Source organism: Pseudopodoces humilis, chromosome 7 (assembly GCF_049639895.1).
Source record: "Pseudopodoces humilis isolate 2021_Gansu_Grassland_sample_001 chromosome 7, ASM4963989v1, whole genome shotgun sequence".
NCBI lineage: Eukaryota > Metazoa > Chordata > Aves > Passeriformes > Paridae > Pseudopodoces > Pseudopodoces humilis.
The window spans coordinates 15086330-15112365 of record NC_142206.1 but is presented as its reverse complement, the minus strand read 5'-3'; the positions used below and the strand labels follow the sequence as shown (position 1 = coordinate 15112365).

The window sequence follows — 26036 nt, the reverse complement described above, 5'->3', positions numbered from 1 at the left end:
AATTAGGGGTTTTATATAGTCAAGAAGACTGTGCTAGTTAGAGGGGGCTCTTAATTTATTCAAAGCTTGTTTCCAACAACCTTCTCTTTTTGTGGTCACCAAGTATTTCCCAGAAATTACATTAAATAGTATTTTGTATTCAAAGCAGTCATTCCCTTCAAAACCTGCATCAATAGGGAAAATTAGATCTAAAGATACTGATACTGATCCAATTAACCTGAGGAGGTAAAAATTTCATGAATGAAATGAGAAGGCAAATTGTTAGCAGATCCATTTCTAGTGATTACAGCTCTAAGTATTCATAAGGAAAAACAGCAGCACAGATCCTCAATAAGAGTAAATTATTAGTTCAGTGGTGTGCTGTTGATTTACAACAGCTGAAGAACCACAATCAATTCAGGAAGTCTGTGAAATCTGTTTTTGAAAGCTATTCCCAAAAATGCCTATTAATAAGATAGATAATTGGACAACCAACCCCCTACTAACAGTTAAATAAAACCTGATACAATGAAAAGCGACTGTACAGGCAATGTTTCTCTCTACCTAATTCATGTTTGTTGATTAGAGAAATGGCAAAACACACATATTGCAGCTGACACTGAGTGTTTTGGGCTCTTGGGCTGTTAGTTGGAATCTGAAGCAATGGAGCTTCAGAGCAGGTGACAGGTATTCTCTATTCCCTTAATTATTTACGGTGAGCTATTTCTCTGTGGTGCAGGCAAGGGGACCTTTCCTCACCAGTGGCACTGCAGGACTGCTCTGATTTTATGCATTGCCATATCCTCTGCTGCATACCACACTACTCAGCTTGACAATCAGCCGAGGCTGGAAAATCAAGTAAGGTGGGTTGCTGAAGACACCCATTTGCAACCAAGGGATGGGCTTTGTTAAGTTTATATGCAACTGATTTCTTTCAGCTACTTTGGCAAGCTCGGGAACATGGCTAGTTTGTCCCTACAATCTAACTCAAAGCTCACATGTTCTGCAGAGTCCTTAGAGCTGCCTCCCTTGTGCTGTTTTTGTGGAAGTTGCCTGCCACAACCACCCCAGCAACCTGCCATTGCTTTCTCTGAGAACAGAACCACCTCTTTCCATTACCTCCTGCCCCTCTCCCTGCCTTTTCCTGCACTGGGCAGTGAAATTCATGTAGTAATCAGGAGACAAAACTATTTCTTCCTTTAATTCTCTGTAAGACGTCTTGATTAATGTTTTCTTTGTATGCACCAGAACATTTCCAGCTTCAGGCACAGCAGCACTCAGATGCATAATCTTCTTACAACTAATCTCTCTCTACAGTGAGCATTATGTACAAAGACTACAAACAGAACAACTGCAGGCAAAACCAGGCCCTGAATGCCCACACTGAAAAAAAAACATTCCAGGTCATTCCTCCTGGGGATCCCTATCTAACACAGGACTTAAAAATTTCAAGGTAGGGTCCCACAGGGCAGAACACTTTTATTTGACACATAGGAAAACTTCATCTTCAGAATCATCTCTGGTTTGGATAAACATCTGTGAGCAAACACTATCCCATCACTAAAGCCATGTTGTCTTTGGAAAGAGATCTCTGCAACCTTATTGCTTGGAAAAGGGCACTGCAATGTGCACTACATACACAATCCTTGTGTAGTTTGCTTTTTTTCTTAAAACAGTTGCAACTGTCTCAGTAAACATTGCACTGGCAATTTCTTCCAGCTAAGAATATTGAGTGGGTCGCTGAAATGAATGCTTAATGATTTTTACATCCACCTCCTCTGCCCTTTAAACTGTAAATTGATTGTTATGCAAAGGCCATTAATTTAACAAAGCATATTAAATTTCCCACTAGCATTGAGGAGCTTCTCTTGACTTAGCATTTCACTGGTCTTTCCCCTTGTTAACTGCATAGATCATACCTCACTTGCTGTAATTACAACTATTACATCAACATTAATTATCTCCTTGGTAATGGCAGGTGCATGCAGAATTGAAGGTCTAACCCACACTAACAGAAGGATGAGAAAGTCTCCAGCATTCAGTGAAAAACAGGAGTGAGAGCCTTTCCTGCAGATCTTTTTATCTCAGTCCCTCACTTTATTTTCAGTAAATCATACTTTGCATAATCTCCTTTAGCCCCCAGTTCCTGAAGGCATCCCAATTCAATATAGCTCATGCAAAGGTATTTTCTTGAAGATTCTTCAATCTGTGCAGGAAGGTGAGGTGCTTGCTTGGAATCCTCTTCAGCCCTTTAATCCCATGATCTAATATTTTCAACTGAAGAGATAAATCATGCCTGTTAAGTATATACCAAGCACCTTATCCCTCTTACTGTATTTTTATTTAAAGCTTATCATTATTTGTTACTGATATCTCTCATCAGCATTCTTTTAAGCAGGAAAAGAGAGTCAAAACTCATTTTTAGCAAAGATGCCCCACCAAAATATAATGTACAACCAAGCACATGTGCAGTGTATAGGAAGAAATGTGCCATCACAGATCACAACTCTTCTGATTTAGTTTTCATTACAAACTAGCCAAGAAATTCCAATAAGGATCCACTTTGAGACAAACTCAGGAAACCAGATCTCTGCCTCTAAATTTCTGTTCATCTAGAAACACTTCCATACATCTTTAGTTGAAAGTTTCACAAAGATGACACAAGAATTCCCAGCTGCTTCTCAGCAGTGAACTCAGGAGGCTTTTAGAGATACAGTTAACACAAAATCAAGGTAATAAGCACAACTTGAGCACATACACACAAATTACCTTTGAGCTACATAACTGGAATAGGGCTAACAGTGTGGGCTACAAGGAAGGCATGCAAGGTAGGCTTGAAATTATATGAGAAATCAAACAAGCACCACATGGCCAGTTCGTTCCAAAACCTATGCTGGTGCCTGCTACTTGTTCAAGCTTGTTCAGGTAAGCAGATACAAGCCACCACCACACCTCACTTGCAGTACAGATGACCCTTGAATCCCTGCTGTTAGTGCTGGAAGTGTGGGCACAGCTCCGGGGCAGCAGACAGCAGTTTGGCAGTTCATGTCCAAGCCAAAAGGCAAGATTCCCTTTGACTTCCATGGGCACGCGGCTCAGGCACAGAGACATACACACAATATGTATATGGTATAAGGTTAGGCACTAAAAAACAGTACTAATTGTACTAATTGAGGAAATAAGCACTCATTAAATTCAATATAAATAATATTAGGCCCAAAGATGAAAATTCTAGACAACTAAAAAACTCCCCACCTCAAAAGCAGATTTGAAGTGCTCTGCTTCCTTTTTGTTGTGGTTATTGCTATCGACAGCTCATCTACCAGTGGCAGTTTTCATTTGAGACCTGCTGTGAACAAAACATCTAAGTCCGGGCATTTCAGGGAGCAAGTCTCAGAGTCCCATGAACAGTATTAATGAATTACATAATGGTAAACCACATCCACCTTTGACACATTGAGCTTTCCAGTAATTATCCATAACACACGCAGTACATGTTGCTTGAGGAATAGCTATCCCACATCCCCCCATGCCCTGAAGTTTTTTGTGAGTTTTTAGCAATACCTTCCAACAACCTCCCGCACAATCCTTTTAAACTGTAGCTGAATATCTAAGAGAACAGCTTTCTAGTAACCCATTTTTACTGGAGCTACCTCAGGGGTGAAACCTCAGGCTGTGTTAAGGACCACCCTGATGCATTCACCACAACAGGCTTTGGGAAGAGGGAGCTCGATCCCACATGGGATCTGCCATCTCCACTCCTGCAGCGGCTGACAGGATTTGGGATAAACTCAGGGCATATGAGATATGGTATCAGGTACACAGAAACATAAATAAGACAGTAACTTAGTTGCTTTAACTAAAGCTATTGGAGATTTAAACTCATGACAAGAACATTTTGCTTTGGACAGGGGCACAGTTACATCACTTGCAAGCAGGCCACATCTTCAAGGTCAGTTCTTGCCTTGATATTTTTCTTTGAAAAGAACATATTAAAGAGCATCCTTACAGCTTCATCCTGCTATCTCAATCACATAATGAGATCATATTCCCTTTTAATGGAAGGATCCTACTTTTAATGACATTTTAAAAAAACCCAGATGACTGCAAGCCTCACTGATGACTTTCTATGATATCTACCTCTGTCTTTATACAATTAAGTCTAGAAAAGATTGTGTCCTGGGGCTACATTCCCACCACACAATTACTAGGAAATACCAAGCCAATTTGAAGGCCTGCTTTCATGCTTGAGATGGTCATTCTAACATTATTTCCTTGTTTGTGAAATATTGCCCCCTTGTAACAAAATAAACCAGAATCAATTCCTACCTCAAGTCTCTTGAGCCATTCCCAGACCTGGGCTCCAACAAGAACTTTGACACAGTAGTAAGGCAAAGGTAATGGCAGGAAAGGATGTTTAGAGACCATCTTACAAGACAGAAAACAAGTGCTGTTCAATACCACAAAGGTTCAGTTCTGGATTATGCCATGAGCACCTACTGTCCCAAAGAATTTTAGATTAGAAGTGTATTTCTACCTTGACATCTTGTATGAGTACAAACTATATTTCCACCCAATGGCTCTGACCCCAACCCTACTAAATTAAAGCTGACCTGGCTCACCTACTTCTGAAGAACAGGTAAATGACAGGGAAATGACCAAATCCTGTAGGGCTCAAATCATGCTGAATTTTCTATGCCTTATTTTCTTGTTTCTCCTCTCAGATTCAGACAGGATCTGTAAATCTCAGGGGCCTTCATAAGGAGGACTGAATAAACATGACCAAATAAATTTTAAGGAAGTGCATCTATTTTTGAAGAGATCCTTATATGCCCCTGTTCAGCTTTTCAGACTTTCGGGCACTGTAGTATATGAAGATCTGTTGTACAGTGGTTTAAATTTAGAATCCACCTATACTTCCTCTGATATAGCCACTGTCCCTGAAATTCTACAGGAAATTAATATACTGAGTATCTTTGCATAAACCTCACAAGAGCATCCAGCTCTTCCTTCAACAATAGTTAGAAGACAGCACTGCAGTTATTTTGGTCCTAGATTTTTAATTAAAAATCTCTGCAGGAGGAGGGGAGCTAGACAACACACTAAGAGTGTGCAGGGTGGGATTTATGCTGTGTTAAATGAGCCCAAAGAACTCAAATCATGCAAAAGCTGATTGAGCATGCATCATGAAACCCACTCTCAGCCTCATTCTCAAGATGAAAACCTTTCTATGCCTACCCCAGTCCCTCCTTCTCTCCCAGTTTATCTCACACAGTGAAAACAAGCACACAGGATAAACTCTTTGCATTGTGTCTTTCCTTTAATTCAGCCAGACGGAGTTTTAGGCACACAGGTGGATGAGCACACCCATGTCATACATATTTAACCATGTATTTATCTTTGCCCGTCTCCTTTTACCTGTTCAACTAAAACTATCCCAGTATTTTTGCCAGTGGCTACTTTGTTACATGTACAATTGTCCCACTACTAGGTGCAGCATGCTGGACATAAGCAAGACTGAAACCATAATTATCAGCCATAAGCTAAAGGCCTGGAGAATCTGGACTCCCAAGATTATGGGCAGCGCACGTAACAATACAGCTCTTGATAAAAGACAACAAATCTGAAAACTGTGGAATTCAGGAATATGGCTCTTCTCATCACTTTAAAGCTAACCTATACTGACACCAGCTTTTTTTTGTCACTGAATTGAAAGATCCAGGCAAAAAAATATGAATGGAAACAACAGCCCAGCTCGGCTACAAACCCCCCTGGCTATAAGCACTGGCAACTGGAAATACAAGAGAGGTCAAAATCAGCCCTGCCTGGAGAGCTGGGAGCTCCCAGCTGGGGAGAGTAAGGGAAGCACTCACCACACAGCACAACACCAACAAAAGGATGTCCCTGCAAGTTCCAGCGCTGCCACAGGGGAGGGAGGAGAGCTCAAAGGAGGACCAGCAGACCCTGCTTCTATAGATTTATGGATCACACTGACCTTCAATGGCCCCATGCCAAAAGCAAAAACGTGTCTTTAAGTAAACATAAATCCCTGCCTCCCACACAAATGTGAAACTGAGGTCTGACCCAAAAGGAAGATCAGGTCCTCAGCGTCCAGACTGGCCTTGTCTGAAAGGAAGCCAAACACAATGCAGCCAGTTCACAGCATTTTCTTTATCGCAGTGCTAAGAGCTATACAATGCTTTCCAATAAAGAACACAGCAATTTATCACAGAGAGACAGGAGTTAGCAGGAAACACTTCCATTATCTCTGCTATGGAAAGGAAGTGACAAAGAGAATGGCTAAAAGGTGACAGTTTTTATGAGGCCAGACTTCAGGCCCTCTCAGGGCTGACCAGCTCTTCTTTTCCATACCAAGAAAAAAGTGATAGGCTTCAGCTATGTGGGTCTCATACAACAGGAGGGAGCTGCAACACTGTGAGTTCTCAAGACAAACAAACCAAACAAATGAAAATATCTGCGTTCTGTTAGATCCTCAGGCTGTAAAACCAGGGAAGTTTTGTGGCCTCCTTAGCAGGGTGATGCTGACTGACAGTGGGGAGTGCAGGGATGAGCATCCAGCTGGTAGAACAGAGGCAATCCCAGAGACCTGCAGTGCTGTAAAGCGGGGATAGAAGAGATCAAGAGCCCATGATGCTTCCTGGCAACTATTTGGTCTGTATTAGAAAAGCAGGCTTCGAAGTGGTTGCTGCCTACAAGCTCCAAACACAGACGAATTTATAAACAACAGAGCCCAGATGGGAAAGATTTGAAAAGTTTGGGAGGGCAACAGGGGAAGGAATAAACAAATATCTCTTAAACGAAATAAGGGAGTGCTTTAAATGGCAGAAAGCTAGATGGTCTGTGCAGACTCTGTGGTGCCTCTAAAAGGTACAAAATCTTTAACATCCCATGGCTGTGCACATGTACCAAATTCCCCTACAGGTCACAAACACAGGCTGCTATTACCAACTGCCAGTAACAAACACTATTGCTCAGCCATTAGCAATCAGGAGGCACAGCAACCCACAGTGCTAGAAGCTGTACAAACATATAACAAATAATTGCCTCAGCCTCAAAAAACATATTGGGTTTCTATCATCTCAAGCAGCACTTGGACCCAAACGTATGTGCTAAACAGCAACAGACCACAGCAGTTAATGTCTGAGCGAAGCAGAGAAAACTAAAGAGCATGACATTTTAACGTCTTCCCCTTGATCAGATCAGTTCATTCAGTGCCCTTCACAGCAAAACTAATCTGCCACTACAGTCATTTCTTCATCTTTAGAGAAATGTATAAACACAGATATTAACAGCTTCACTCCTCGGATACCAGTGATGAGACTGCCATAAGAACAACTGGGCCTTTTATAATCAACTATTTCCTACCTGGTTAAAAGTGGAGGTGAGCAGACAAATTAAAGGGACGTTTTCAAAACTGCTCAGCAGTCGATTCTGCAGACTCTTGTGCGAGTGGGGCCAAGCTGAGACTGCCTCTGTCTGTCAATCTCACATAAACTGTCCATGCAAACCATGCTGCCAAGAGATGCAGGCAAGGACCTGTCTGATGTCTCTGCCTCTCCTTCCAGGACTGCCAGTGTTGCCCGACTCTTTAAGGTGAAAGATCAGCTGTTGACAGCTTGCAGTTCCCACCCGATGCAAGCAGAACAGACAAAACCCATGAGTCAGCTCAGGGACAGAAGTAACGAAACGCAGCAAAAGGACTCCCACAGACATCACTTTCCTCCTAGAAAGAGGCAGCAAAGACCAGGGCAAGCTGGACACTCGGCTGGATTACAACCCAGCTGCAGATTTGTCCAAGGTCAGCTTCTTGCTCTTGATGACCATAGAGCAGCTTTCCCAAGTGCTGCCTGCCTGTGGCACCCTGGCAGCCCCAGCAGCACCCAGCTGCAGCCCCAGCCTGCAGGCAGAGACCCAGCCTGCTCACAGGAGTCACCTCTGCCACCATCACTGCAGTCATGGGCAGTCACTGAGCTCAGGGAAAAAACAGCAAAGAAGATTTGCACCTTGCTCTGCAAAACAAGCCACTTGCAGTTTGGAAAGCTGTTCCAGAAGCAGTGCTCAGTCTGGAGGTTATGAATTTGAAAAACACAGCATGGAAAAAACACAACAAACAAAGGTGGGAATTAAATGAGACAGAGGTGACACTGACTCATAGGAGGAAACTATTAGGTTCTGTGAAAATTTACTTCCCTCAACAACCTGTCAAGGTAACTGTGCCAAGCAGCACAACAAAGCAGGTTCCTTCTAACAAAGCTTTCCAGTCCCCTAACGGCACCAGCTTTTCCCCCCTCCATAAACTCCTTCCTGTCACTATCACCTTAAAATAACTTCTTACCTTCCAGAAGAAAATGGGCCTATCCTGCTCATTTTCTCTGGTAGAAGAGAACCTAAAAGCTTTAGTTAGGTCCCATGTTTCCAGACACCTGCCATCAGTTGTGTCAATTAAGACAGTTCTTTCCCAAAAAAACCACTTCTTCTGGTGGCACTGCCTTCCCAAAAAGGTCTGAATATAAAGTGATTTCTATACCAAATGTATTTCTCCTTTGCCTGCAAACACCAAACACCAAGAGTCTTCCCTACACATCCCAGAATGTATAGATTATCAGTGGGGTAGATTAACCCCACTGATAAAATATGATGTTTAGGATTATATTGTCTGATTGGAATTTTTCTAAGTTTCACTATGTACTACTGGTCTCTAGACTGCCCTGCCCTACTGATGACTGAGGTAGATGACCACAGGTAAGTGTTTCACACCCACCAGGCACTCACATTTCCCTGGTGCAAGTGGATTTTCAGGACCCATTTTTGTGACATTGCTAAAATACCTCCCTATTTCCCTGCCAGCTCAAAGGCACTCCCAAGTAAGCATTACTGGAATCTACATCTCTGCCACTACATTGCCAATTGGCTGCACATAAAAGCAATGGCCAGTTTGAAAGTGAATAAAATCTTAGGTACTTTATTAAAAAATAAACAACAACCATGACTCACACGACTCACAGCTGTGACATTATAGCCAACACACTGGCCAGTTCTTAGTTTCTTTACTGTGAATACATAGTGGCAGTAACACCAAGTCTTTCCACTGTACCTCCAGTCACAAAGACAAGATTATAAATACACAGCATATTCAACACTTCTTTGTCAAAGAGTTATTGAGGCAGTCTGCAGACCAAGACTTGTTCTATACATGATTTTGTACCAGTTCATCCTTGTTAAATTACAAGTACTATTTGCTGCTATATTTCTGATGATACAACAAAAGTGTGGATGTAATCAGAGCCAAAAAAAGTGCTTTATACTGGAAGAGCTGGTTCTTCTTTCCCACAGGGGAACAAGCCACACTGGTATAAGCATGTTCATACTGGCATAGCTGAATTCACACTAGGGGAGGGTTGTATCAATATTACAGAACAGCAGTTAAAAAGTAGTGCAAGTTGTTTACATAGGCAAGACCTAATTTTTAAAGGATTTGCTCCTGATCTCGAAAACACTGCTAAAACTCCTAATTCTACAAGCAATCTAGACACAGAAAAGCACTAGGCTGATCATAGGTTTAGCTGAATAAAATATACTACAAATCAATACAGACCGCTGGATAGTAATAGCAACAGCAACAGAAACGTATGGAGGGGGCAGACTTTCATGTGGGCTCTCACTAATAAAGCCAGTTATACCTACCCTTTATGTAGGTAAGATACCCAAGTTGTTTAGCAGCAGAGGGCAGTAAGATGGCCAACCCTGTTATAGCAGTCCAAATTCCTTGAAATGTCAACTGATGAAGCAAATCACAGGATGTCACTGCCACAGCTGCTGCTATCAGAATTCAAGCCTCAAGGGAGCTGAGTGCCGGTGTGGTTTTGAGCAGACAGGCAGAAATGCAAATAGGGTGTTCAGATACTTTTAAATCCATCAGATACAATTGCCGCCAGTCAAAGGTTCCCAAAGCATAAGGCTATAAATGTTCAAAGAACCCACTGCAATAGCCTAAGACTGCGTCCGGCCTCTGAGGCATGGGGATGGAAACAAAGAAGAGACTGAAAGGAGCGGGAATAAGAGATGAGGGGAGAAGAGGAGGTCAGGTAAAAAAAGGAGAGACTGAAAGGCATAAAGAAAGAGCCTACACAAAGGGAGGATTTTAGAGAGTGGTAAGAAAGTAGGAAGGTTGGGATCAGTCTTGGGGAAGAGGAAAAGGACACTCACCGCAGTGCTTGCAGCCTTAGACGGCAATCACCCTTCTCTCCCATGCGACACCTGCATTGAAAGCCACCATCCCTTCCCCAGTTCCTCACCGCCTGCTACATACACAGAAGGCTTTCTGATCCCCTCCTGGATGGTACACACCTCCAAGCTGCAGATCAGCACAGGAGCCAGAGAAGACACCCGCACGCACAGCCTCTGCTCCAGGGGCACATGGCTCTCAAACACACCTCCCACACGCTGCCAGCACCCTGTCTGCGATCCCAGCTCTCGCTCACAAAACCAGGGCGACTCTCTAATCACAGTGACTGTGGAAGAAAATCCTGAGAAGAAGCGCAACGTGATTCAGCCCAGCGATATGTCCAAAGAAAGCCTTAAACAATAGCCCTGACGGGTGTGATCTGCCACTGTTTGGCAGGGGAAGTTCAAGCTGCAATGCCCATCGACAATAATTAATTGTCAGCACTGTTAACAGTTTCGCTGCCGATCAAAGCAGCTGGGCAGCACCGGGAGAATTACAGCCAGTTGCTGTCACTTATCAAAGCACAGCAGCAATAAACAATCTGCAACTCTGTGACAGACTCTATTCCTGTCGCGCATAATCTCTCACTCTGTTCCTTTTTAGTGGCTTCTTAGCACACAGAATCCCCGTGCAATCAAAAGTTTAAAAAAAAAAAAAACAAAGCGAAACAAACAAGCCTCCGCAATTCACTTTTTTCTGTAATGAAACTGAAAGGAATGAAGTAAATCCTTGCAACTGTGGAACCGCTCAGTGCACTCTGCATGGGACTCAGATACAAACGAGTTTGACAAAGATTTCTCAGTTGATGCAGCTGAGCAGTAAAAGCATCATTTCTTAAGCTGTACAGAACCTAAACCTGCCATGCAGAGGCAGTTTTGCCAAGCACTGGTGCAGACTTCAGGTACACTAGCACAGTATTACTGCTTTAGATTTAAAAACAATCCAATGGATGTTGCTAGTTACAGTATCCCATGGCAATTGTACAAATATTTCAGTAGGAGAGCATTTGTAATTACAGCCTTGAATCACTCTGCATCTGGAAAATACCCACATTTTTTCCTTCGTGGATTTTCCCGATACTGCTAAATTAAGAGACAAACACAGAACCCACACCTCAGCCAAAGCTTGCTCCCAAGGCTATTTGTGTGGCTCTTGTTATGTCCAGGATGTGCTCTTCCCTGGCCCTCATCACAGTGAAGGAAGAGCTCTGCAAAAACATCTTTATCTGCTGGTGTCAGCTACTGCAGTGTATCAGTCAGTATCTTTCTGTACACAGTTTTACACTGACTTCATAGAATCAGAATCATGCAACGGCTTGGGTTGGAAGGGACCTTAAAGATCATCTTCTACCAAACCCACAGATACACTTTGCACTAGATCAAGCTCCATGGAGCCCCATCCAGCCTGGCCTTGAACATTTCCAGGGTTGGGGCATCCACAGCTTTTCTGGACAGCCTGTTCCAGTGTTTTATCATCCTCACAGTGAAGAATTTCTTTCTAACATATAATCTAAATCTGCCCTCTTTCAGTTTAAAACCATTCTCCTTTGTCCCATCACTATCTGCCCATGTAAAAAGTTGCTCTCCCTCTTTTTTATAACCCTTTTTAAGTATTGGAAGGGAGTGATGAAGCCTCCCTGGGACCTTCTGCAGGCTAAACAACTCCAGCTCTTTCAGCCTGTCCTCATAGGAGGACACATCCCTCTGACCACACTCATGGCCCTCCTTCAGACTCATTCCAACAGATGCACATCTTTCTTGTGTTGAGGGCCCCAGAGCTGGATGCAGTACTCCAGGTGGGGTCTCATGAGAGAAGAGGGGAAGGATTCCCTCCCTTGACACCATCTCTCCCTTCTCCTTTATTGGAGGGGGTGGGGAATGGTACACTCTCTTTGGCCTTTCTTTTCTGACCACTGTACTTAAAGAATTCCTCAGAGTTAGTCTTCACATCCCATGCCAAGTCGCATTTTATCTGTGCCTTACCTTTCCTGATCCCATCCCAGCACATCCAAACAGTATCCCTGTACATTCCCCAGTCATCTGACCCTGCTTCCACCAGCTGGGCATTTTCTTCTTGCTCATCAGCTTGAGAGGAAGGTCCCTGCTCAGCCATGCTGCTTTTTGGCCTGCCTTTCTTGGTTTCTTACACACTGGGAGGGAGAGGTCATGTGCTCTAAGAAAAGTGGCCTTAAAGAGTTGCCAGCTCTGGTCAGCTAAGGACAGTTTCCCAGGAAATCACATCCACTAATTTTTTAAACAGCTGGAAGTTCACTGTTTTAAAGTTGAGGGTCTTGACCTTGCTCTTTGCCACACCCATATTTCTTGAGATCACAAACCCAGCCAGGGCATGCTCACTACAGCCCAGATTGCCTCCAAACTCCTGTAATGAGTTCACTTGCTTTGGTGAGCACCAGGTCCTGCATCTTCCCTCATCACTTTGTGTGACACTTGGATCTGAAATTTACCCCTGATGCACTCCAGGAGTCTCCTGGATTGCTTACAGCCAGCTGTATTGCTTTTCCAGCAGATATCTGGATGGTTGAAATCCCCCATCAGGAAAAGAGCTTGTGAGCACGATGCTTCCTGCAGCTGAGGCAAGACTCCCCATCAACAGGTCCATCCTGGTCAGACACCTGTAGTAGATCCCACCCATGAGATGTCCTTTGTTGGTATGGTCCTTGACCCACAAGCTCAACCTGTTTGTAGCTGTTTCTCAGAGACAGCCCTTCTCAATCCACCCATTCCTTAACAGAGAGTGCAACGCTCCTGCTCCTTCCCAGTCTATCTCTTCTGAAAAGTTTGTAGCCCTCCATTGCAGTGTTCCAGTTTCGTGACCATTCCAACATGTTTCCATGATAAAAATTTGGTCACAGTTCTCTAACTGAAACATGGTTTCCAGCTCCTCTTGATGCATGCACTGGGGTTTTGGGCAGACTTGTGTCAGACCAGATTGCTTCAAGACATCTGGCAAGGTGTGACTAAAGAACTTCGGAAGAACTCCCACTTGTTGCACTAATTTCTCATGGATAAATGAAAATGCAGTGGTAATAGTAACAGTGAGAAGCCAGAATTTTACACCTTAAATGTACTGTGCAAACAAGGATTAAAATGTATGCATAAACACTGCCTTCTACACTTGACAGACCATTGTTTGCTAAAGCCGCAGCACCTGTTGAGACATGATCTTTCATTGGATCAGATACGCCAGCTATCAGAGACACTGCAGCAGCAGGAAACTATAGAAATCCTCGTGGGAGGCAATGCTCATTTGTCAGGCAGCACAAACACTCCCAGGATTCTAAAGCTGCCACCTTGGAGGAAGTGATAAATCCCAGTGGAGCATCAGGCAAGAAGTGATGCCAAGGCCAGGGGTCCACAGACCCTCTCCCATGAGGGGCTGGGAGAACCAGACACCCAGAGAAACTGGGGTTACCAAGCAGGGGAGAAACCATGTAGGGTACACAGTACCCCAAAAATGTCCACTCTCATTTAAGAAGGCAGAGGAACCCTGCAGTAAATTCTGTAAGTAATTAAAAGAAAGAGTGGAAAGTAAAATTTTTTGCTGCATATCCCGGAGTCTCAGGGACTCTTCAGGTAAAAGTATTTCTCTCACTTTCAGACAGTTTTAAAGGAGCGCTCTGTGGCTGGGTATTAGAAGGCAAAAATAAAAACTAGGATGAATTTGAAGAGAAGGGTTCACAAGCAACTAGCACTGCGAAGGGTCTGAGGTCTCCGCTGAGATGAGGGGATAGATGCAGGGCTTCTGTCTGAGAAGGACACCCTGAGGCCATCCTAGTTGTGCCTGAAAACAGAGGGGATTTTTCAGGCACATGAGACAAGGAGGTGCTAGGAACAGTTTTGTCCAGAAAATGACTTGATGGTCTCTGCAGTCCTATGTTTCCCTGGTTCACAATTTCACCATTTTCATTGCCTCTTAAAGAGGGTGAAGAATTTCTGAATGGGTACATGCATAGGCAGCAATCTCTTCTCTGTATCAAACCACTAAATATCACAGCAACCTGGTGGCTCCTCACAAACAGTTTTAGACTGTGGTCTGCCCTCGGCAGCCTTGAGACTCACTGGCTCCAGGCAAGGCATGACAATCCAGAGCAGGGAACTGTCACAGCATCATTTGTGAACAATGGCACATCTACCTCTACCATCCATCTCAGCCACAGGAAAACAATGGCAAATCATCATCAAATTTCTTCCCAGAAGGAAACTATTATAACTGCTTCCAAGATGTCCTACCTCTTCCTTACACTAGTTCAGAATGAATGCAAAACTAATTTCTGCAAATTGGTGTGTGTTTGCCCTCTTGCCAGCTCATGCCAGCTCTTGCCTCAGATGGGCTTGAGTCAGTGGTGACCTACCTAGGGTCCTGTCCACACTGACAGGATCAGTCTTAACACTTCTTGATCTCAAAGAGACTTCCTTGAAAGTAATTTTCCACTTGCCTGATAAATCACACTCTCACTGTTTCTTTCTTTGTTTATGCCCCATTTCTGCCAAGTAACAGCATCCTTCAGTAAATGGAAAAGTATGTCTAGGTCTCCAAACTTTTACTACCAGGTCGTTTCTCCACAAGTTTGGCTGAATTGTGTGATTTCTTAAAAAGCAGGCAAAACACTTTCATCTTCAAAAAAGAGCACAACGTTCAGAAAGACCTCTATTAAATGCTGTTAGAGAAAGGCCAAGCAGCACATGCAGCTTTGTATTACTAAATTAACCATGCAAAACCAGACCTAAGAACAGACTGTCCCACTTAAAATACTTCCAAATTCTGATGCTTGCAACATATCAATAACCTGATCAATTCCCAACTAGAAAACAACAGAGCTGGCATGTGGATTATGCAAGTAGGTTCAACTCCCACACAGGAACTAATGGTCCAGTAGCAAAGCTGCTTCCAAAGACACTACAACTTTGGAAAAGCTTGTTAACCTGTCTAGGGAAATCTCATGCTCCCACCTCAAAGGGAGGTTCACTGGCTTTTTTCCTCCGAGCATTTCTTACTGAATCAAAGACAATGCCCAAGTAACACAAAACACAGCTTCTTCCTACAGCTGAAGTAGCAAAGGCATCTCCCTTTGTGTCTTCTGATTTCCTGCAAGAAAAGACACACCTTCTTCCTTGGAATCTTTCTGAATCATGGAGTAGGCAAGCAGCCCTTAACACCCTTTTGGCCAGGCAGCAGGATACAGGCATTGCTGAGGAAGACTCCCTACAACCCTGCTCAGCCCTCCAGCCCCAGGAGCCTTTGGCCATCCCAGTGTGGAAATGTTGTGAGGACTTCAGTGGTTCTGGCAAAGAGGGCTCAGTACAGCTGAGATTCCCAGGCCTTTCCCTGATTGTACAATCTTCACAGAGTATTTCTATCTTTAAATAAAACCAACAAACCAAAGCAAATAAATGAGAAACCCCCCCCCCCCTTATTTTTCTTTCTTCTTTTAGACCTGGAATCCTCTTGAAATATCATCAACATGAAAGAGATTTGGGCTTTTCGTTTTTTGTGATTGCAGAGTGACAGGAAAGAAACATTCCAGGCTGTACAGGCTTGATGGAAGGATGAATCTTTGATGGGATGCTGCTTTTGCCCAGCAGTGCTGCCAGTGACAGCAACCCAGCTCATGCAAAGAAAGTAACTTTTCTAAGTCACAGCACTTTCATTCCTGAAGAATAATAGATTCAGCATGATTCCATAGCCTAGTCTGAAAATGGGATTGCAGGCTTTTCCATGTTGGCAGTCCCCTGAAAGAACATAAATTCAGAACTTGGCCAATTTATAGCATTAACATCTATTAACCAACACAGATCTTTCCTGCTACTACCACCATCAATGAATGTGATGCTGTCTTGCTACAGAGCTGATTTTCAGAAGAGCTGTATCATTCTACTTTCACAGGGGCTCCACTGTACCTGACCAGTAAAATACTGTAGTAACAAGGTAGAAGAATGAAAAAAATGGAAGGAATTACAGGATCAGATTAAAGACGTATCATTTTGGACATTTACACACAGACACTCTAAGACAGCTTTTTTTTTTTTTTTTTTTTTTAATAAAAGCGTGGTGGTGGGGGAATGAATTACTGCAGTTCAAAGAACACAGGATCCCAGGTATCAAAGAAATGTGTAAGAAAAGCCAGGACGAAAAGAATCAGAAAATAAAAGCTGTTAGAAACTAATAAAGAAGCCTCAAATGGCAGGAAGTGGGGGCAATCAACAGCAGCAAAAAAATGTTCAGCACCCATCCCTCTAGGTAGATTACTCTTCTCGCTATGTTTCTGGCTTGCAGGCTAATCTTGGGAATACTTTTCTTACATTCTCTGTGCCTGCTTCTGGGAACAAAGCTATGGGAAGTAAGCCTGATGAAAGTATGAGTAGGTCTGGGCTTTGAGCCCTAGTTAAGAGAAAATGTAAACCTTTCTCCAAATCTATGATTAGGTCCCATGATTCAGGAAGAAGCAAGAAGATAGCTAATATGTGTTTATAAATCTTGCCACATCTGCTTCCAAACTTTCCATTAACAACTTGGTGAGTATCCAGTAACAGGAGATTTTCCAGGGCCAGGACACTGAGGAAACAGTGCTGTGTGAAACATGCACTATTGTAATGATATTCCCAAATGACACGGTAAGGTGGTGACAGGATTTGTGCTTGCCTGAATCACTGCCATGCTGCCAATAAATGTCAGGGCTTTGGGTTTGGGGCATTGTTCTTTTTCTCAGTTTAATAAACAAAAGCTGCAAAGAAAAGTCTTTTTCTTGAAGGCAGACTGCAAATGTGCAGAGGAAAGAACAGGAGAGAATTTGTCTTGCTGCTGCCAGAAGGACAGAGACAAGGACTACTGGCAGCCTCAGGAGCTGCCCAGTCGAGAACTGGAGGAAAAAGGCCATGGCTGAGTGAGTTCAGCAAGCCATGGACAAATGGGTCAGTGCACCATGCAAACTGTGTGCTCTGTTTGTTGAAAAACAGGACAAAGACTGCTGGGACCAGTCTTGGAACCCACTTGTCCCAGTACAGGCTGAAGGCAAGACAAGGATGCTCCTCACCCACCCAATTGTTCTCTGCTTCCAGCAGCTACAGAGCACAAGAGACTGAAAAATTCCATATGGAGAAACATGTGCTGGCTGCTACAGGGCAAAGTAAATTTTCTATTCAGACTGAGCCATCGTGATTATGTGCAATCTTGAATTGTTTGTTGTGACTTTAGTTACTAAAACTGGTAAGGAAAAAAATCACCCCTTAGTTTCATATATACAGTGAGAAAAAGCCAGCATAAGGGATGACAAGGAAGTTGTTCTTCCTCATGGCCCAACATGCAGGAGATGAACTCTGACTGACTTCTGCAATTAAAAAGGGAAAATGAAAAGGTGTTGTTTGTTAAATCATGAACTTGACTTCTCAGCAGTGGCAGCCTGCTTCTATGAACCTGCATGTCACCCCATCTTTGGAAGGATTTTTTTTCCAAATCGAATCACTCATCTGCAAAAACTGTAACTGCAACCACAGCTCTGGTCCATTTTCAGAGTCACACATTTTCATACCCACGCTTGGTGCTTGGTGCCAACATGTTTTGTCCTAAGTACTTCTTTATATTAGCACATGGAAGACAACCTCTGATGAGAAACACAGCCACTGAGGATGAAGTGGCACCAAAAAAAGACTTTTCTTGGTAAGAATTATTCAGATTTTTAAAATTCCAGCAAAAGGCAAATTTATCCAAACCTTCAGAAACCCAGATTTCAAAATGTTCAAAAGCTTGTGCTTTTGTGTCAGAGAAATTGGCAATTTGAAGAAATTTTGATGTCTCCTAACATGACTTTGATACTACATTACACAGCAAGACCCACACACTTCAGACTATGCCAGTAACTTGTTCAGTGGTCATTTTTCTCTGCTGGTAAGTTGTATGGGGCACTTACACTAAACGGCTCATTAGGCTTAATTTACATTAACTGCAACTATTTAAAGATGAGTTTATTGTCTGGAGCTACATAAACCAGGAAGGAAGGAACACCATAAAAAGTAAATTACCTTATTTCTTCCAACACTCTTGTTCTCATTATGGCCTTTTACACAGACAAACATTGTGTACTCTAGCTTAAAATTAAGGTAGAACCATGGGACTGGATATGAGGTGACTGATGTATCAGCTTTGAATCCAGCTATGAGCAACCAGAGTCAGAAACAGCCTGTTCTGTTCCCTCTTCGTGAACCCTTTGGCTTTAATTCTTTCAGCTGTACAAGGCTCTGCTTTTACAACAGCTCCCAAAAAGAAAAAACATGTTATGGGAATGGTAAGAAAGCCAGTAATGGAGCCAGATGCAATAAAAAACACCAGAGAGTCAAAAACCTGAGTAAAAGTCACTTTAAATACCATTATCTCTGCTGGTAAAGAACACACCAGACACGTGGAGCCAGATCCACAGCTGATGAACTGACTTTGATGCAAGTGAGGCTATTTACAGGATGTCCTTTTATGTTTAGCAGAGAGCAGGGTCTGTTTGAGAGGACAACCACGAGTCTATGGGCTGCCTTTGAAGTGCTAACACACCATTTCATGCCATAGATAGCTGGGTATCGTATGTTGCATTGGCTTCTGGTTTAAACTGTGATGCTGTGGTTAATCACAGCAGCTGCACAGCAAGGAGGGAACAACTCACAATCCAGCAGAACAGCCAGTGCCTGCACTCCACCCAGGAGGTGCTGTACGTGCAGGAGGCACAGGAGGACATGTAGCAGCTAACTCTGATAAAGACAGTCAGACTTGAGTCCTGTGATCTAGAAAATAGCCTTTGCCCTGAAGGGGTGGACACCCAAAGGAAGGACTTCTGGCCCTAAGTCTGCTTTCCACATCAAAGAGCATGTTTCTAAATCCAAAGCAAGCAAGAAGGGTTGGAAGCAGTGTTTCTGACAGAACATGCTATTTTAAAAATGACAGTGTAACATGGCTGCCAAAAGATTTTTTTTCGCTGAAACCACGCCTGTTTTAGTCTCTTCTGCCAAGAAAATCCATTTCTGCAGCTGTGTCATCAGTGACTCAGAGATTCCCTGAGTCTCCAGACTTGTCCCATTGGTGGTCCAGTGGCAGTGTTGGGCAAGAAGAGATCAGCACAAGAGGACAGGCAACCAAGACTAACATATCAGAGCCAGGTTTGCTTCTGGAATATTTTTGCTTGTATTAAACCACCAGTAATGGAAAAAGAGATAAAACCAGACTGTCAGCTGTGATCCCATACCTGGAAGGTGGCAGTAGAGGAACAGCCACACAAATGTCCTTTCTCTGCAGTGCCCTGCACTGAGCAGCAGGCGACCACAACAAGAAGAATACAAGACCTCAAGTCTGCTACTTCTGGTCTGGCATTTTACACCTTCTCCAGCAAGACTGAGGTGACAGACTGCCATTATTCACTTTAGGAGAGACAAGCAAAGTGCTTCTCTATTGGAACAGGCAAGAAGGTGGGTAACTGAGGACCTGCTGGTGAAAAAAATAAATAAAACATGCCAAGTGTACATTTAATCCCTTGAAATCTGGCTTCAAATACCGAGTTCAAATCTGGTCAATGCCAGGATTTCCAAGGATGTTAGATGGGCCTGGGATAGTTAAATATGACTGGGAGGGTCACAGCTCCCTCTTGAGCACTGTGGGTAACAGCTGACACCGACAGCACAGAGTGTTACAATGTGGGTGAAGTTGGAAAAAAAAGAAGGCAGAGACAGTTCCTTGCTTAGATCTCTACAGGGTACTATCCACCACAACCTAATGGTTCAGTGAGAGAAGGATCCAAGAGCATTAAATATCCACAACTGCCCACATGGTACACACATGTACATACACACATACCAACACATGTATCTGCACACACACACACACACACACAGACACACACACACACACGTGTATAGGTTCAATACAACACTCACCCTCACAGAAAGGCAGCAAAATCTATCTGCAATATAACACTGCAGTGATGATACCCCAACTGACTGCTATTTCAAGACACTGTCACTGGAAGAGATTTATATCTCTATCACTGTGCCCGCCCATGCAATTAGTCTATCTTTGTGCCAAATTATATTAATGGACAATGAGTGGAAAATTTCTATTTAAAAAAAAATTCACAGGGAAAAAGAAATATCTATGTAGATACATTACCTTTAACGAAAGAGAAAGTTCAAGACTGAGAAAGCTTAGTGCTACAGTTTAAAAAGCAGTGGAAAATTCCAATTACTGCCTCTCAAGTATTACATACCACTTTTTTTTTTTTTTGCTTATAAACAAAACAGATCACTGCAATTTAATCAGCAAGATAATAGTGCAGATGAGCTTATGGTGTGTGGAGAGACATAATTAAGCTTCTGAACCCTAACTTTAAACCTAACCCTGACTAAATCTAACCCAACCCTTAATCTTAACCCCTAGCCCTAACTATTAACTTAACACTACACTTAAACCTTGGCAATGAACAACGCCTCTCAGAGCAGCCAGGACTGGAGAAACAACACCCACATGGGGGAAAAAAAAAACCCAGCTGTTTTTTTTTTTTTTTTATTCTAAGTTGAAAAAAAGATAATTAACAAGGCAACCTGCAAGACTAAATGCACTTGTACACAGCCAGTCCTAACACTCATTCAACATCCACTCAATTCCACCCGTCACTTGGAACACTCGGTTGAAGAATACCACTCCCTTTACCTGTCTTGGTCTTAAATTCTTTGCAAGGATTTCCATTATGAGAAAAGGGCTCCCCTCTTCTTCATTGAACTCATCTCACAGTCCTTACATGACATTCACACAAAACAGAGCTTAGGCTTCAGAAAAACACATCTCTTTGGCATCTTACCAACTCTGTGTGCTGAGCTGACTTTTACCAAAGCAGAAGAAAATTTCACAGCAACTTTCCTTTATTAGACCACTCAGCTCAGTCAAACACTGCAGGATGAAACAAGCCCAAGCATCTTCATCAAAGCAAATAAAACAGTAATTGGAACTTTTTCCAAAGATTGGCAGGTAGCATTTATGTCTTTACCAAATGCAAGGTAGGTACAGCATTTCAACAGAATCAGAAAAACATCTCAAGATGAATATACCAGTGTTTTCACAAAGCAGCAGGGTTTAGATCCTGCCTTGGTGAAAGCTGGAATCACACTGCACTGTCAAACCTAACCAGTTTCCTTTCCCAGGGCACCCTGAGTCCATGCACATGAGTTTAGAGTAGAGCTGCTCCTAAATCACCACAACTGCTCCACTGAAATTACAATTCATTTCAGGAGGGAATAAGTTTTAGAAATTTTCTCTAAGTAAATAAGGTGATCCCATTGGAAACATTCTAGTGCAAGAAAAAACTGGTTGGTTTCTTTTTTTAATAGAGACCAGCCTCTGATAATCTCCCACACAGCGAATAACACTGTGCTGCACAAATAGCCTGACTGATCCACATGGGTGGTTATCATGAGTAAGGCACTACTCACAATGACCAAAGGCGATAAAAACATCTGTTCCTTCCTGGTTACCACAAAGAGGTGGCCTTCTACTGTGGCATGTATGAGATTAATGGCATGCAGGGAGCTGACTCATATATTAGGTGCGTCCTATCTTTAGAAATGATTTTACACCAAAGAAGATGAAAAAGTGGATTTCTACCTTGTGTACAACATGGATTCAGTGTCTGTAGGCAAGCAGGGAATAGAATTCCTGTGTCCTCTCCTTTACACAATTTAAATGACACAAACACACAAAGGTTGAACAATGACTGACTGTCATGTTTGTGGCGAACATACCAAATCAGTTTCAAACATCTGAGACGGGCACTGGGCATGGTAATAACCCATCCTGGAGCTGATATTTCTGCTGTCCTCACATCAAACAACAGCCTGGGTCCTGCCCTAAGCAGCCACTTACCTACTCCCCAACACAGTTTCCTAAAATGTCTGAGAGAAGAACAAGCCCACAAAAGCTTTTGGAGGACACTGAGGCATGGGACACCATCACTTTGCATAAAAGCAACATTTTTGTACATATTGTCCTAAATATTTCTATTACAAACCAATTACTATGCAATACAAAAGTAAGGAATTGAATTAAATTAACTCCTGCAACACTCTCCAGATTTCTTACCAGCATGATAGTACTGATGTTTCCAGAAACTGTGTGGAGTAGAAAAATGAAACCAAACATTTTGCTTTAACTTTCTAATACAAGGAAAAAAAAAAATGTCCCCCACTTCTGCTTCTCTCACATGTCCATTCTGAGCACTTCAGCTTTGTTTGCTCCACAACAATTTAAAGTGTAATGACACTTGGGAAGAATCAGCTCTCTACCAGTCACCATTGATGCTGAGTATTTCCATGACCATGAAGCACCTTGTCACAAAGATGTGGTGGTCTTGTGGATATAACATGGAATTGGAAGTTCAAAATAGAACCTCAAACCAGATGCATTTCTGTTTTCTAGTCCATGTTTAACTGTACAAACATGTAGGGCAGGGACTTTCACTCTTCCTCTTGGGCAATACATGAACACATTGGGTTTCTGATCTCACCCAGGAAAGAGAAATACTCTTAAACTGGAAAAAGAGATAAAACTGTTCACAGCTGGAATCGAGGGACTCAGGATGCACCTTATACCTGGAGGAACAGCATTACAACCGATGGAAAACAAGCAGCAGTGCAAATCCTACACCACTTTTCTCCTCTGTCTCCCTGCTCTGCAAATCCCTGACATTCAGCTCCAGCAGCAGAGGAGCTGAGGAGTATAAAGACTGTTGTTCTAGCCTGCAGAGAGACCACAATATCAACAGAAATGACACCCAGGCTTTCCAAGCAGACATCTGCTAGAAGGACCTCAGAAAAATAAGCAGTACTAATACACAGAGACTGATAATAAACCCAGTTATACACCAGAACACAGGAGTCTGTTTCTGATAACAGGTAACAGCAAATTCAACCCCAGAGTAACTACAGCAGCTTTCTGCTTGCCACAAGTTATGCCCCATCTACAGCAGATTCCAGAGAACTGTACATCCAGCAGGTAGGTACTCTAGCAGTGCTGTCCTTTTTTAGGAAGATCCTTGTTGCTGGTATTTACATTGCCCAACTTCTCATAACAAAATGTGTCTCCTAAATCAGGAAATTAGACTCTGTTTTCAGTTGAAGGGGAGAGGCTCCTGCCAAGAGCGACTCAAAGCAGCATCCTCTCTCAGCAGGAGCCTGGTATTCCTGTGCTCTTAGGGCAGGCATTGAAGTCAGACAGCTCCACGTAGCAAGTCCAAATATCCACTGAAGCTTCTTTCCATCCCATTCACATATATCCTTTTTCAGGAAGTAAGCTGTACTTCTGGCTACACAATTTTGGTTCCTGAAAAGCTATTCAAATTATCCCTGTAACTTTTTTCTACCACTGAACTTATAGGGATGCACCTGGGCCAAGGCTGCATTACTCTCCCCCCAAGTCTGGCTACAGCTGCACGTGGAAGCCTCAAGTGCAAATGGGAGGAAAAGTGGAGAATTCCAAGTTTGAGGTTTTCAGTATTTGCAATTCATGACCTGAAGCAGAATTTGGAGCAGCAGGCAACACTGTAACATTTATGAAATGCCACTGCATCGACTCTTGATACATTCCTTGCAGCATAATTAACTGTAGCTATGGTGTCTCTTTGATAAGGGGCTGCAAAAGAAAGCAAATTACCACTTAAGGCCACATTCAGAGACGCGAATGTGAGAAGTGGGAGACACATAACACATAACAAAATTATGTGAAATGGTTATTAATTGGTGAATGTATTATCCTTCCATCTCAGGCTGAACGAGATCACAAGCAGCCCTATACTGTATTTCTTGCCCATGCCTCTGCCTGAAGCAAGCCTGAGTGCATTCAGGTCAAGCACTGGCAGGTATTTCTCCACTATGCTCTTAATAACTTCCAGAGAAGAAAACTTCACAGCTTTTCCTCTGCAGCCTCTTCCAACAATTCATCATCTTTACAGTACATGGGTTTTCCTAATGTTCTAATTTATTTACACCAAGAATGAGAGTACCATAGGCACTGGTAGACACACTTATTATCATCACTGCAGTGGCTTGTAATTAAACTTACTCAACACTTCCCAGTAGAGGACTTGTACTCAATTGAATTTAGACTATTTGTGTTGAAATTCAGCATCTCAGTCAACTGCCTCAGGGCTGGTTTGAAGAACATTTCAACCAGAGATAATCAGTGATTTCTATGAATGAATGGAGATACAATGTAAATTGCATGCTAGCCAGAGACCTTCCCTTGGAAAAACTTGGTATTGAAACCCACCCCTGAGACCCCCCCGCCCCACACACACACACATACAACCTTGGAACTTGCAAATATATCCTAGCACCACTTCTATGGAAAAGTACTGAAATTTGGCCAAGCTGTGTGTTTTCATTCCAGCCTTTCATACCACTACTGCTGCTTCAGCCACTTCACACGTGAAGGAAGGTAAAATTCATGGCAGCCGAACCCAGCTCCCATGGCAGCAGATCTTCACAAGGCACAAACAGCTCAGAAATACACAGAGGTTGGAACAGGGACGTATGTTCCATCCACACTGAGCCTTTCCAGCTGCCAACTGCAGCCCTGATCTTGGCACACTGAGAACTGACAATGGAGTGAGATACAGGGGAAGATGCAAACAGAACAAAGTCTCAAAAAACACAGTCTAGGACCTGATACTTTTCACTCTGAGCAAACCCCCTAGTATTTCAGTGGAACAGAGCTGGTTCCTAGTACCCGACTCACAGTCTGCCCTTCCACCTCTCCTGTGATGCTTCCAGTTCAAGGACAAGGTACAGTGGCAAGTCAAGACAGTGAAAAAGCCTATGTCTTAAGGCATCATTCCTGCTTTGAGTACAGGGTAGATTCCCATCTACCTGCAAATAAATGGGGGACTGAGTCCAGAGTGCTGTCTCTTCATGGGTATAAAGTTTTTAAAATTAATAGATAATCAACCTGAAGGCACAGCACTTCAATCTTAAGTTATAAACTCAGTCTCACAGATGCCTGATATACCATCTTAAACTCTAATTACCTTTTCACACTGCTTTCCATTGCAATGTATAGAATGAACACTCACTGGCATGGTGCCTACAGGGTCATTCCACAAGCAGCTGAGAGTTTTTCACAACTGGAACATGGGAAGGGGCATGAATCACATCAGCATTTTTCAAAGGGACCACTTAGAAAGAAGTTCTCAATTTGCAGTCACCCAGTGAAAGGGAAACAAACAAAATTTTAAATAGGCTAGCAGCAGCTTTGGGGACAGATAAAAAAGGTTTAGGAAAAAACCCATCTTTGATCTCTTATGGTGTAATTAACCATAATATAACAACATACAAGTAAAGAAATGGAGATAAGGAAGGGCAGAACCCCTACTGAAACCCAGTATCTGGAGATGTCATCATCTGTCTTGCCTATATGAAATGATGTATGACAGTTTGCACCTTAGGGGCATTCTAGCAAGGACACAGCATTCCAAGAGAGCATAAATCGATGATTTGATTAAATTTGGATTAATCTCCAAATATTTTCTTCATTCCTGCTTTTACACTGATGAGTAATTTCATTTTTATGATCATTCCTCTTAATTCCATCTACACCTATATCCAAATTAACGTATTATTTATATATACAGGTATCTGCATGTATTAAACTCTCCTTCTTCACTTCACTTCTGCTAGAATCGTATTAAATAACAGCAAAGAATCTTATTCAGACTTTGTCCAAGACAAAGGAGGGAGTCCCCTCAGTATGTCTTTCAAACCAAAACTACTCCAAGTTA

General features: G+C 42.8%; 1 protein-coding gene across 8 annotated transcripts in view; it reads right to left on the bottom strand.

Moving 5' to 3' along the window:
* Window positions 1–26036, bottom strand: part of OSBPL5 (oxysterol binding protein like 5) — a 176134-nt gene that overhangs the window by 66478 nt on the left and 83620 nt on the right. Inside the window, exon 1 of one of the 8 annotated variants that reach the window (XM_088057829.1) lies at window positions 10348–10487. The exons of 6 other annotated variants lie outside the window; for them this stretch is intronic. The gene's annotated coding sequence lies outside the window, so the exon portion shown is untranslated. Of the gene's footprint in view, window positions 1–10206; window positions 10227–10347; window positions 10488–26036 lie in introns of those variants that run through there. One more of the 8 variants, XM_088057826.1, reaches the window with a different exon arrangement.